The 13795-nt window shown below is 40.3% G+C and overlaps 1 protein-coding gene across 1 annotated transcript in view; it reads right to left on the reverse strand.

Moving 5' to 3' along the window:
* SVEP1 (sushi, von Willebrand factor type A, EGF and pentraxin domain containing 1) overlaps positions 1-13795 on the reverse strand; it is a 376990-nt gene that overhangs the window by 111589 nt on the left and 251606 nt on the right. The gene's annotated exons all lie outside the window — the stretch shown is intronic.

Genomic DNA, 13795 nt, shown 5'->3' on the forward strand with positions numbered 1-13795 from the left:
AGCAACCACCAGACAGAAGCTGTCCAATAGCGTTATCACTTTATTGTCAACCAGATAACACTTTCAGAAATGATTCAACACTTAATTCTCAGATCAGGGTGACATATTACCCATTGCAAAACAGTATAGTTAAATATGAAACTCCACTGAGGACACGTGTTAAAATTTAATCTAAAAATGTAATACTAAATACAAATATTTATCAGCTAAAACTACCATATATACTCTATTGAATAAAAATAAAAATTTGTGGTGACATCATATACTGTGGTACTAGTATACCATGGGGGCCAGATAAACCAAATAATAGATGCCGATAGGAGAATAAGATCGCCCGATGGGTGTCCGACTCCAGTTCTTATGCGAACGGATTTGTGATCAGTACTACAGTTTAGGAAGAATTTAATCTTAAAATGTTCCCTTGCGATGTTAATTTTAAAACTTGTCCTCTTATTATAAAAAGAGGAATTACATTTACATCTACTGATCCTGCATTGGTAGCTGCCTAATATTAGGGAGAGGGGTACAACTAAAGGCTTATTCTGGGCCCATAAATTACTACACCGTGTTTCAAACTATTATGCACATTGGATTTAAGTGTCATAAACATTTAATTATTCGTTTTTCAATTAAACTCATGGATGGTATTGTGTCTTAGGGCTCTTTGTATCATGGTAATCAATCTCATACACCTGTGATAATTAGTTTGCAAGGTGTGCCCAATCAAAGGAAAACTACTTAAGCAGGCCACAGGTTTCAAGCAATATGGGAAAGAAAAACGATCTCTCTGCTGCCGAAAAGCGTGAAACAGTGCAATACCTTGGACAAGGTATGAAAACATTGGCTATTTCAAGAAAACTTAAGCGTGATCATCGTACTGTGAAAAGATTTATGGCTGATTCAGAGCACAGACGGGTTCGTTCAGATAAAGGCATAATGAGGAAGGTTTCTGGCAGACAAATTAATAGGATTAGGAGAGCAGCTGCTAAAATGCCATTGCAAAGCAGCAAACAGGTATTTGAAGCCGCTGGTGCCTCTGGAGTCCCGCGAACCTCAAGGTGTAGGATCCTCCAGAGGTTTGCAAGTGTGCATAAAGCTATTATTCGTCCACACCTAAACAATGCTCACAAGCAGAAATGGTTGCAGTGGGCTCAGAAATACATGAAGACTAATTTTCAAACCGTGTTGTTTACTGATGAGTGCCGTGCAACCCTTGATGGTCCAGATGGATGGAGTAGTGGATGGTTGGTGAATGGCCACCATGTCCCAACAAGGCTGCGACATCAGCAAGGAGGTGGCGGAGTCATGTTTTGGGCTGAAATCATGGGGAGAGATCTGGTAGGCCCCTTTAGGGTCCCTGACGGTGTGAAAATGACCTCTGCAAAGTACGTAGAGTTTATGACTGACCACTTTCTTCCGTGGTACAAAAAGAAGAACCGTGCCTTCCGTAGCAAAATTATCTTCATGCATGACAATGCACCATCTCATGCTGCAAAGAATACCTCTGTGTCATTGGCTGCTATGGGCATAAAAGGAGAGAAACTCATGGTGTGGCCCCCATGTTCCCCTTACCTCAACCCTATTGAGAACCTTTGGAGCATCATCAAGCAAAATATCTATGAGTGTGGGAGGCAGTTCACATCAAAACAGAAGCTCTGGGAGGCTATTCTGACATCCTGCAAAGATATTCAAGCAGAAACTGTCCAAATACTCACAAATTCAATAGATGCAAGAATTGTGAAGGTGATATCAAAGAAGGGGTCCTATGTTAACATGTAACTTGGCCTGTTAAGTTTTTTTTTATTGAAAGAGCTTTTGATTTCTGTAAATATGACCTCCTGATGCTGCAAATTCAACAAATTACCATTTTAGTTCTCTTTACAACCTTTAAAATGTTTTGATCTCTGTTGTGCATAATAATTGAAACAGTGCATTTTGAGTTTTTTACTTCTAAAAAAAAATCTGTTATCATTAGGAGATTTGTTCAATAAAATTTGCATTATACTCCAACGGTTGATGGCTTGAAGATTATACTGACTGTCATTTGCATTGACTATTTAGGAAAATCAGCAAAAAATAACATTTGCATAATAATTTGGAACACGGTGTATATGGCAGTAATATTTTACTGGTCTAAGCCCTAAGAAAAAATAGTATTTGGATATTCAGGAGGCGCATCCTTCAGTTTTGACTCATATACATTTCTACCCTCCCAGTCTAGGCACATTACCACCTCAACTGTCCTACAAGCCAATTTAGCACAGAAACCAAAATTTGGGACAAAAAACAAAAAATAAACTGCAACCAAACGCAAGAGAAGGTGCAGACAAGGGAAAATAAAAAATAAAGGGCATTCTAACATGGGGCACAGGGAGAATAAAGATACAAGATCAAAAATGAAACAAGACTAATTAGTTAAGACTTTTAACCCCTTCGCGCTCAGCTACGAACTATTGCGTCGCGCTAAGTGCATCGATCGCGCTCAGCGCCGGAATAGTACGTCCAGGGGAAAATGTATCACCATTTTCATCCGGCGTTTCATCGAGCTTTGATGCCTGCTGTTTCCGACAGCAGGCTATAACAGTTCAGTGTGCAGGGACCAATCATAGTGGTCCCGCCTTCGCGATCGCTGCTATTGGTTAGTTAGTGACGACCGACCAATAGCAGCGATCGCATACGTAATTTCCTGTTCTGACTTTAGATCCTGCCGCACCCGCTCTCTGTTGGAGTTAGTTAGTCGAAGAGACCGGTTGTGGCGAGAGTCAGTCAGAGCAGTTAGAAAAAATAACAAATATATATATATTTTTTGCTTTTACCAACTTGTATCCACTTCCCACTCCTATTCTTGTGTTCCCCTTGTCAGCCACGTTTTTGGTCAGTGATCTCTATCACTAACCACTTTTGAGTTTTCAGGGCCACATTTTGGTCCCTGGGGATTATTATTTTTTTTTTTATTATTTATAAATTATAATAAAAACAAAAAAAAGTCATTTCAGAAAGTCAGCAGATAGTTTAGTATTAGGGTTAGTTAGTGTTAGGGAACCGTCAAAAAGCGTAGTTAGTTATAGCATCAGGGAATTTAGCATCAGGAATCAGTCACAGTTAGGTTTAGTGTCAGGAATCCGTCACCGTAGTTAGGTTTAGCGTTAGGGATCCATCACTGTAGTTAGGTTTAGCGTCAGGGAAGTTCACATAAAATCAGTTGTTAGTGCCAGGAAAGCTCGGATAGATCTAGATAGGTTTAGTGTCAAGCACCCGTCACCGTAGTTAGGTTTAGTGTCCGGAAAGCTCGGAATAATCTAGATAGTATTAGTGTCAGGGAATAGTCGCCATAGTTAGGTTTAGTGTCAGGGAAGTTCACATAAAATCTAGTTAGGTTTAGTGTTAGGAACCCTTGCCTTAGTTAGGTTTAGTGTCAGGGAAGTCCACTCAATCTGTAAAAACAAAAAAACAAAAATAAAATTATAAAAAAATATATATATATATAAAAAAAAAGTTTAGATATTTAGTTATCTGCAGCTTCTCAGCTAGTATTAGTGTTTGTCAGTGTCAGGGAATCGTTCTATAAAAAAAAAAAAAGTTTTAGGTCTATTGCTTCTACTAGTACTAATAAAAGTACTGTGCAATGGAACACATTTTGTTGTATACACAATACACTTGTCTAAGCACATAATTTACACGTGTGACACATAAATAATAAAATATGTCCCAAAGGTCATTTTCTTTTGAAGAGGCCTAAGCGTTTCTTGCCTCTGACACAGATTAGTCAGATGGCGAGACTCTCTTTTATTTATCAACCTCCTCATCCAGTGATGAAGAGGAGGGACCCCCTAGGAGACGCCCCAGGACCTCCACCACAGCTGAAACCCCTAAGAGAAATGACCCCACAACAGTTGAAACCTCCGAGCGAAGTGACCCCATTTGGACCACCACACCAAACAATTACAAGCCCCAAATCCCTGAGTACACGGGCAGCCCAAGGATAAAATTTAATACGGCAGGGATCAGTGAGATGGACTTTTTCAAGTTCTTTTTCACGGATGAATTTATAGAGCTTATGGTGTCCCAGACAAATTTATATGCCCAACAGTATATAACAAAGAACCTCACATCATTTTATTCCCAATCCCATAGGTGGACTCCTGTAGACGCAGCAGAGTTGGGCAAGTTCTGGGGACTTCTCTTGAACATGGGTCTTCTGAAAAAGCTGTCCATTAGGACCTACTGAAGTACAGATATGTTATACCACACCCCGATGTACCGCATGGCCATGTCCAGGATGCGTTATGAGGCAATACTTTGTTTCTTACATTATGCTGATAATGAGCAGTGCCCACACAGAGATTACCCCAGTTTTGACCGTTTGTATAAACGGAGACCCCTATTAGACCATTTCAGTGCCCGGTTTGCCCAAGCATACACTCCCGAGAAGTGTATTTCTGTTGATGAGTCCCTGGTACATTTTAAAGGGAGGTTTCAATTCCGCCAGTACCTGCCAAGTAAGAGGGCAAGATATGGCGTGAAAATGTATAAGCTGTGCGAGAGTGCATCAGGGTATACTTACAAATTTAGAATATATGAAGGGAAGGACAGCAGTATCCAGCCCCCAGAATGTCCCCCTTACTGTGAATTAACACATAAATTGTGTGGGATTTGGTGCACACACTGCTGGACCAGGGTTACCACCTCTACCTGGGTAATTTTTATACCAGCGTCCCACTCTTCAAGTGCCTCGCTTCCAGAAGTACTGTGGCATGCGGCACTGCTAGAAAAAAACCTGAGAGGCCTCCCTAAGGCTCTGCTTGGGCAAACACTCAGAAGGGGTGAGAGCAGGGCACAATCTAGCAGCATATACAATACAATAATACATGGCCATACCAGTACCCATGTACCTGTACGACTGCATTTTGGACTACAATAGGTACATGGGAGGGGTGGACTTGTCAGATCAAGTCCTGAAGCCCTACAGCGCAATGTGGAAATCGAGGGTGTGGTATTAGAAGCTGGCCGTGCACATCATACAGATGGCGTTGTACAATGCGTATGTGCTACGTCAATGTACAGGCCAGATGGGAACTTTCCTGGAATTTCAAGAGGTGGTTATCAAGAACCTAATCTTTAGGGACCAGGAATGGGGGGCACCCAGTACTTCTGAAAGCGAGCCCACACACATAGTACCAGGACAACATTTTCCAGGAGAAGTTCCCCAAACTGGCAAGAAGGAAAAAAGTCAAAAGAGGTGCAGAGTCTGCTCAAAGAGGGGGATAAGGAAGGACACAATATACCAATGCGACACGTGTCCTGAAAAACCAGGGCTCTGTATGAAAGATTGTTTTAGAATTTCTCATACATCCCTTGATTTTTAATTTACCCTGACACACTCTGCACAGCTTATCCCCCTCATCTTTCCCTTCTGAGCCCTGCTGTGTGCCCAGGCAGCTGTTAACAGCCACATGTAGGGTATTGCCGTACCCGGGAGAACCCACATTACAGTTTATGGGGTGTATATCTCTGGTGGCACATGCTGGGCACAATATATTGGACACTGACATGGCATATATATATAGAAAATTGCAAATCTCACTCTGCACCATCTGCTGCGCATTATCTTTTACACAGTACATGTGGGGTCAAAATGCTCACTACACCTCTAGATGAATGTCTTAAGGGGTGTAGTTTTTAAAATGAGGTCACTTCTCGGGGGTTTCAACTGCACTGGTACCTCCGGGGCTTCTCCATACATGACTTAGCACCAGAAAAGCTCAAGTAGGCCAAATGGTGGTCCTTTCATTCTGAGCCCTGCCGTGTGCCCAGGCAGCTAATAACAGCCACATGTAGGGTATTGCCGTACCCAGGAGAACCCACATTACAGTTTATGGGTTGTATATCTCTGGTGGCACAAGCTGGGCACGATATATCAGACACTGACATGCCATATATGTATATAGAAAATTGCAAATCTCACCCTGCACCATCTGCTGCACATTATCTTTTAAACAGTACCTGTGGGGTCAAAATGCTCACTACACCTCTAGATGAATGTCTTAAGGGGTGTAGTGTTTTTAAAAGGTAACTTCTCAGGGGTTTCAACTGTACTGGTACCTCTGGGGCTCTGCAAATGCGACATGGCACCCGAAAACAAATCCAGCAAAATCTGGACTCCAAAGAACACATAACGCTCCTTCCCTTCTGAGCCCTCCCACGGACCCAAACGGCAGTTTATGACCAGAAATGGGGTATTGTCGCACTCAGGAGAAATTGGGCAACAAAATATGCTATTTTATTCCTTGTGAAAATAAGAAATTTTGAGCCAAAACTACATATTATTGGAAAATATTTCGTTTTTTTTAATTCACAGCCCAATTCAAATAAGTTCTGTGGAACAACTGTGTGGTCTAAATGGTCACATTACCTATAAATTAATTACTTTAGCAGTATAGTTTCCAAAATTGGGTCAATTTTGGGGGATTTCTACTGTTTTGGCACCACAAGACCTTTTGAAACCCAGCATGGTGGCTAAAATATATTCTGATAAAAAAAAAGGCCCCAAAATGCACTAGGTGCTTCTTTGCTGTTGAGGCCTGTGTTTTAGTCTACTTTCACACAGTAGGGTCACATGTGGGGTATTTCTAAAAACTGCAGATTCTGGGCAATGCATATTTGGTAGTGTTTCTCTGGTCAAACCTTCTGTGTTACAGAAAAAAATTGATTAAAATTTAATTTCTGCAAGAAAAATTAAATTTGCAAATTTCCCCTATACTTTGCTTTAATTCCTGTGAAACGCCTAAAGGGTTAAAAAACAACTTTCTAAATGCTGTTTTGAATACTTCTAGTTTTTAAATTAGGATGTTTCATGGGGGTTTCTAATACATAGGCCCCTCAAAGCCACTTTAGATCTGAACTGGTACCTAAAAAAAAAAGGCTTTTGAAATTTTCTTGAAAATATGAAAAATTGCTGGTCATGTTCTAAGCCTTGTAACGTCCTATAAAAATAAAATTATGTTCAAAAAATGATGCCAACATAAAGTAGACATATGGGAAATGTTAATTAGTAACTATTTTGGGTGGTATAACCATCTGCCTTACAAGCAGATACATTTAAATTAAAAAATATGCTAATATTTCAAAATTCACTAACATAAAGCCCAATGTGTCACGAGAAAACAATCTCAGAATTGCTTGGATAGGTAAAAGCATTCCAAAGTTATTACCACATAAAGTGAAATATGTCCGATTTGAAAAATGGTCTCTGAGCCTTAAGGCCCAAACTAAGCTGCATCCTTAAGGGGTTAAACTATCAAATTATGTTCTAAATGCCCATGAAAAGTCACAATTAGAAAAAGGGCTGTCATTCTGCCCGGAAAAGAGAATTGATGACTGACATATTTATGGAGATCAATAGATTTTTAAGTTCACTGATGTTGAAAAGACGTTTCCAAAAAAACAAAAAAAATTAAAACATTAAAGAACAATGAGCAATGTATAACAGTTACTAATGATAAAATTAACAATGACATGCAACGTACGCAAATCTCTAAAACCGAAATCTACATCATATCACTTACATAACAAGGGCAGTGAGATTGAAGCCTTTTTATACTATGATATCAACAAAATTGAGAAAAACCTTAGCCATAGTAAGATTTTTCTTATGTCCAATACGTATATTGTCATAAGGAAGGCAGATAGAGGTATAGTAGTTCAAAACCCAAATAGACTACCTAAAGAAGCAAGAAGAATTTTGAATGATGATTTGCACTATGAGATACTACAAATTGATCCCACAGAGATTTAGAACAAGGATCTGAAAACCATGATTTTTGATGCACATGTGAGAGGTCTATTAATAAAGAATGAATGTGATTACATTCGCATAGAGCGACCCAATATGACCTTTTTTTAATACCTATTCTGAACCCACCCAGCCGACCGATAATATCAGGAATTGGCTCTATGGCCAGCAACTTTCCTGCTATGTGGATCTTATTCCCCCAGAAATGGGTTGGCAAATTTCCATCTTACTTAAGGGTTTCTTCCCATCTTATCAATCTATTAAAAGAGATAGACTGGAAGGCTGATTACAGGCTTGTTACTTTGGATTTTGCGGTTCTGTATTCAAACATAGGCCACCTCAAAGGATTAGAAAAAAAGCCTCATTCTTTGTGCGAGACAATACAATGATACCAACACAGAAGAATTTACCGCTAAAAGCTATCAAATTTATACGGATATTTTTACATTTCAAGGGAAGATTTTTTGCAAACTAGGGCCACTGCAATGGGCACGTGGTTTGCCACTAATTATGCCAATCTCTTCATGGGGGCCTTTGACTACGAATGTATTAATGGCAACCCTTTTTCCAAACATCGATAACCTAGTTATGACAGGAAATGGCCCCATATCAACTTTGTTGAATTTTTTTAAACACTATAAACAACACAGATGGGGGGGGGGGGGTTAACTGTCACTCTGAGACAAACATATAGTAGAATACTATGATTTTTAATTTTAGGAGCTGTCATAAAAAAGAATGGATAACTAATGTGCCATATAGTCAGTTCAAGCGATTAGGTAGAAATGATACGTTCAATACTGACTTCCGCATGCAAAGTCAAGATTTTATAAAGTAACGGTATCCTAAAACTATAATGAAGAATTCTTACCTGCGTGGCAACGGAATGACTCAAGATAAATGTTTACAACCCAAACCACCATTAAGTGAAGATGATATAGAGAAAAATATAATTTGTCTTCTGTATGGGAAGAAATTTAGGGACATTTTTCATGACAACTAGCTTGTTTTCAAAAGTGATCCGTTCCTGAAGGGTGTACTTTCCAAACAAACAAATGTTTTGTTTCATAGGACTAACACCCTTAAAAATGTACTGGCACCTAGTAAATTACGGGCCAAGAATTTTATGTTAGATCTTTAGCCATACGCCTCCCCCTATTATTAAGAAACGACCAGTGATAGAGATAAATGCAAATGTTGTTAGTCTATTTATGATAAGAGGACAAGTCTTAAAAAAAAAATCTCAGGGCGAAAACTTTAAGATCAAATTTTACCTAAACCTAAGTATTGATCACGTCATATACTTGATCAGATACTTCTTGATACTTGGAATGTACGTGTAATCTACAGTATGTGAGGACAATATAAAGTTTAAGAAAACGTGTAAATAAACATAATGTTACCAAAACTTTTGCAAAACATAGTGTGTCAAGAAATATAGCGAGTCACCACAAATTTAATTTCTGTAAACTTATCATCATTCCTATTGACTGTATTACACCAGATGCAGGAATTTGCTTCCAGTGTTTAAGGCAGAAGGAAGCGTCGTGGATTTTTAATTTTCAATCTTTAACCCCAAATGGGCTAAATGAGAATGTAGAAACTGTGTCTTAATACCACTAGCTCGATAATATTATAATTTATAGAAGCACTCATTCAACTGTTGGTAATGCATTTATAATATTCGTTTTGATTTAACATTTTTTTATTCTCGTTATTTTTAGTATAGTTTTTGAACAATGCCATCTTCCATTTGCACTGGATCCAGGAGAGACATGTAGCACAACATACAAGTGGGATTTCTAATCTTGCTTCCACAACTGATGGGTCCTTCATGCGACAAAGCCAATCGCTGTTTTGAAGGGGCTGCAGCGCTCGTACTTTCACTTCATTACTTGCTCACACTGTGAATCGCCGACACAGCCTATCATGAGGATCGGCCATCAATTTTTAGGGACTGGACAACCCCTTTAAGTAGTTTTATCTGATAAATATTTGTGATCTTTAAACACATACATAGTGAATTGTAAAAGTATTCACCCCCTTATTATTTCTCCTGTTTTGTTGCATTACAACCTTGTATTAAAATTCATTTTTGGGTGGTTTATACCATTTGATTTACACAACATGACTACACAGTTTGAAGGTGAAAAATATTTAACAGAAATTGAATGTGCATTCACCCCTGAAAGTCAATACTTTGTGGAGCCGCCTTTCACTGCAATTGCAGATGTAAGTCTATTGGGGTATGACTCTATTAGCTTAGCATATCTAGATACTGGGATTCTTCCAGGCAAAACTGCTCCAACTCCTTCAAGTTATTTGCGTTGGTGTACAGTGGTACAGAAGTTCTTCAGTTCCTTCCGATGAAAAGCATCTCCACAACACGATGCTGTGAAAATACTGTTCTTGGGGTGATGGGAAGTGTTGGGTTTGCGCCACACATAGCCTTTCATATGATGGGCAAAAAGTTACATTTTAGTCTCATCCGACAGAGAACCTTCTACCATGTGCTTGGCAAACTCAAAATGTGATTTGTTATGTTTTTCTTTATGCAATGGCTTTTTTTGTGGCCATTCTTCCATAAAGCCCCACTCCGTGGAGTGTACAGCTTATAATGGTCCTAAAGACAGATATTTCCATCTCCGCTGTGAATCTTTGAAGTTCCTTCAGTATTATCGTTGGTGTCTTTGTTAAATCTGATTAATGCCCTCCTTGTCTGGTCTATAAGTTTTGGTAAACGGCCTTCTCTTGCCAGGTTTGTTGTTGTGACATTTTTTCACATTTTGTTATAATTGATTTAATGTTGCTTTGCAGGATATTCAAAGCATGGGATATTTTTTTTATAAACCAACCCTGATCTAAACTTTTTCACAACTTTGTCTCTGACCTCTTTGGAGAGCTCCTTGGTTTTCATGTTGCTTGCTCAGTGGTGTTGAAGACTCAGGGGTCTTTCAGAACAGGTTTATTTATACTGACGTCATGTGACAGATCATGTGACACTGTGATTGAAGTTAATTGGTTTGACCATAACTTGTTTAGGGATTTCATAGCAAAGGGAGTGTATACATATGCACTCACAACTTCTGATTTATTTATTTTTTGTCAATAAGGTATTTTTTTTTCAATCCACTGTAAAAAATCTTGACTATTTTGTCAGGCCCAATACATAAAATAACATTTTAAATACATTTTAATTCAAGGTTGTAATGCAACAAAAAAGGGAAAACACCAAGGGTATTAATACTTTTGCAAGGCACTGTATATGTTTTAACTATCTGATTGAATCTATGTATTTAGGAGTTCATTTTCAGTACATAAATTAGAATTTTGCATTGTTAGATTGACCTTAGAACTCAGTGGAGTTCCATATTCTACTATGATGTTTTGATGGGTAATATGTCATGCTGATCTGAGGAAAAAGTGTGGATTCACATCGAAACACGTTATATGGTTGACAATAAAGTGAGAATCCTATTGGATGTCTTTTGTCTGGTGAATGCTACTTATTACCCTATAAGTGACTATAACTATACGTATTGCACAGCAAAAATAGAAGGAATTGGATCCAGCGCTAATTTTGATAAAATGGAAACTGAACAATAGCCATGACTAAGGACGCACGAGACGTCTGAAACGCGTAGGCTCCCCCTTTTTTGGATTGATACCCCTTCTTGGACACCAGGATTCCAACCTATGGATCCTTTTTAAACAAAGACCAAATAAAACTTGGAAACAGTTTCCATTTTATCAAAATTAGCGTTGGATCCAATTCCTTCTATTTTTGCTGTCTAGGACTCGTGCGCTGTCAACGATACAAAATAAAGTATCAGGTGAGCTGGAGGATTCCTCCCCTTTCTTTTTTCATATACATATTGCACCATATATGCAACATAAATAGGTGAGAGCAACCACTGTATCCAGTATATCTTCACTGATATCTCAAATTCTATGTTCAGAGTACTCCTGTGGTCATTTTATGGCTTTTATATCCTGTATGCAAATTAAATGCAAAATGAAGCATCTTTCTAAATATTCTTCATCAAACATTCCCATTTTGCTGCTGAGGAGTTTGTGTAACTCCTTTACATAACTGATATTCCTGCTGCTTCTGACATACTTCTGACAGAACACTCCTCTTTGCTGTGTCTTCTCTCTCTGCTCTCCCCCTCCGTGCTCTCAGTGTTAGGTATGTTCACATGCAGTATTTTCAGGTGTTTTTCAGGGCGTAAACGCCTCGAAAAACGCCCGAAAAACTGAAGCTGAACGCCTCCAAACATCTGCCCATTGATTTCAATGGGAAAAACAATGTTTCATTCAGATGGGGTGTTTTTTTACGCGCCCGTTTGAAAAAAATGTTGCGTACAAAAAACATCCCGTAAAAAGAAGTGCATATCACTTGTGGAGCCGTTTTTGGAGCCGTTTTTCATTGTGTCAATAGAAAAACAGCTCCAAAAATGGCTAAAAAAAAGCCTGAAAAAACGTTTGATTCTTTAAAAACGGCTCAAAATCAGAGGCTGTTTTAACTTTAGTGTGTGAACATACCCTTAGAGATAGCAGCAGGGAGGATAAGGAGGCTGTACATGACAGGTCAGAGTGTGAAGAGGGAGGAAAGTTTCTAATTTTTCAAGGAGAGCAGATCACACAGGCTGTAAGTATCAGAGTGAAGAAAATGAGGAGAGTCTACAGGGGGAGTGGGGGGGGGGGCGAAATTACATAGGCTGTGTAAAAGTGTAGAGATAAAGGTGAGCACACAGACTCTATAGGGGAATGGGGGGCAAGTTAAACACTCTTCATCAGTGACTATCAGCTAGGTCTGGAGTTGGGGGTGCAAACTGGGCAATTGCCCAGGGCCAGCGGCGTAACTACTGCGGTAGCAGCATTAGCGGCTGCTACGGGGCCCACGGCTTGCGGGGGCCCGTGCCGCCAGCCGACACCCCCCCATATACCCGGTGGCGCCGCTAGCAGCCGTTATGGCTGCTACAGCGGTAGCGCCGCTACTATGGGGCCCGCGCTACCGAGCTTCCAACAAGTACAGGCCGGGTGACACAGGCCTTCTCATGCCTGTAGGGGTCGCTAGCACCCGAGGGGGCCCTGGTGCTAGCGACAGCCAAATACATGCATTAGCGCTGAATAGCCGGGCATGTTCGACTATTCAGCGCCTTACAATAACGCTGATTGGCAAGCGGCGCGATGACGTCATCGTGCCGCTTCCATGCTTGAAAGGCGCTGATTGACGGGGCAAGTCATTCTGCCCCGCCAATCAGCGTCATTGGACGACGCTCGTTCAGCTCCAGCAGACCTGACACAGCGTGGGAACGGGGTCATGTGAGTATGTAAAGTTTTTTTGTTTTTTTTCTCATAAAACTGTGAGTGGCATTATCTATAGTGGGGGCTCTATCTACAGGGGGGTTGTCTATATGTGGGCCACTATATACAGGGAGGGTCTATATGTGGGGATGTGGGGCACAATCTACAGGGGGGTCTATATGTGGGGATGTGGGCCACTATATACAGGGGGGTCTATATGTGGGCCACTATCTACAGGGGGGTCTTTATGTGGGGCACTATATACAGGGGGAGCTATATGTGAGACACTATACAGGGGTGGGCTATATGTAGAGCACTAGCTATAGGGGAGCTATATTTTAGGGTACTTTCTATAGGGGTGGGCTATAAGTGCATGTGGGACACTATGTACAGGGGTGGGTTACCTTTTGGGCCCTAGCAACAGGGTGGCTATATGTAGGGCACTGTCTACAGGGGTGGGCTATATGTGGGATACTATATACAGGGGGAGCTATATGTGAGACACTATCTACAGAGGTGGGCTATACGTGGAGCACTATCTATAGGGTAAGCTATATGTAGGGCAGCATGGTGGCTCAGTGGTTAGCACTATTGCCTTGCAGCTCTGGAGTCCATATGTGGGCACCAGCTACAGAGGGTTGTATGTGGAGCACTATCTACAGTGGCTTCTATGTAGGTCACTATATACAGAGG

Source organism: Rhinoderma darwinii, chromosome 1 (genome assembly GCF_050947455.1).
Source record: "Rhinoderma darwinii isolate aRhiDar2 chromosome 1, aRhiDar2.hap1, whole genome shotgun sequence".
Lineage (NCBI taxonomy): Eukaryota > Metazoa > Chordata > Amphibia > Anura > Rhinodermatidae > Rhinoderma > Rhinoderma darwinii.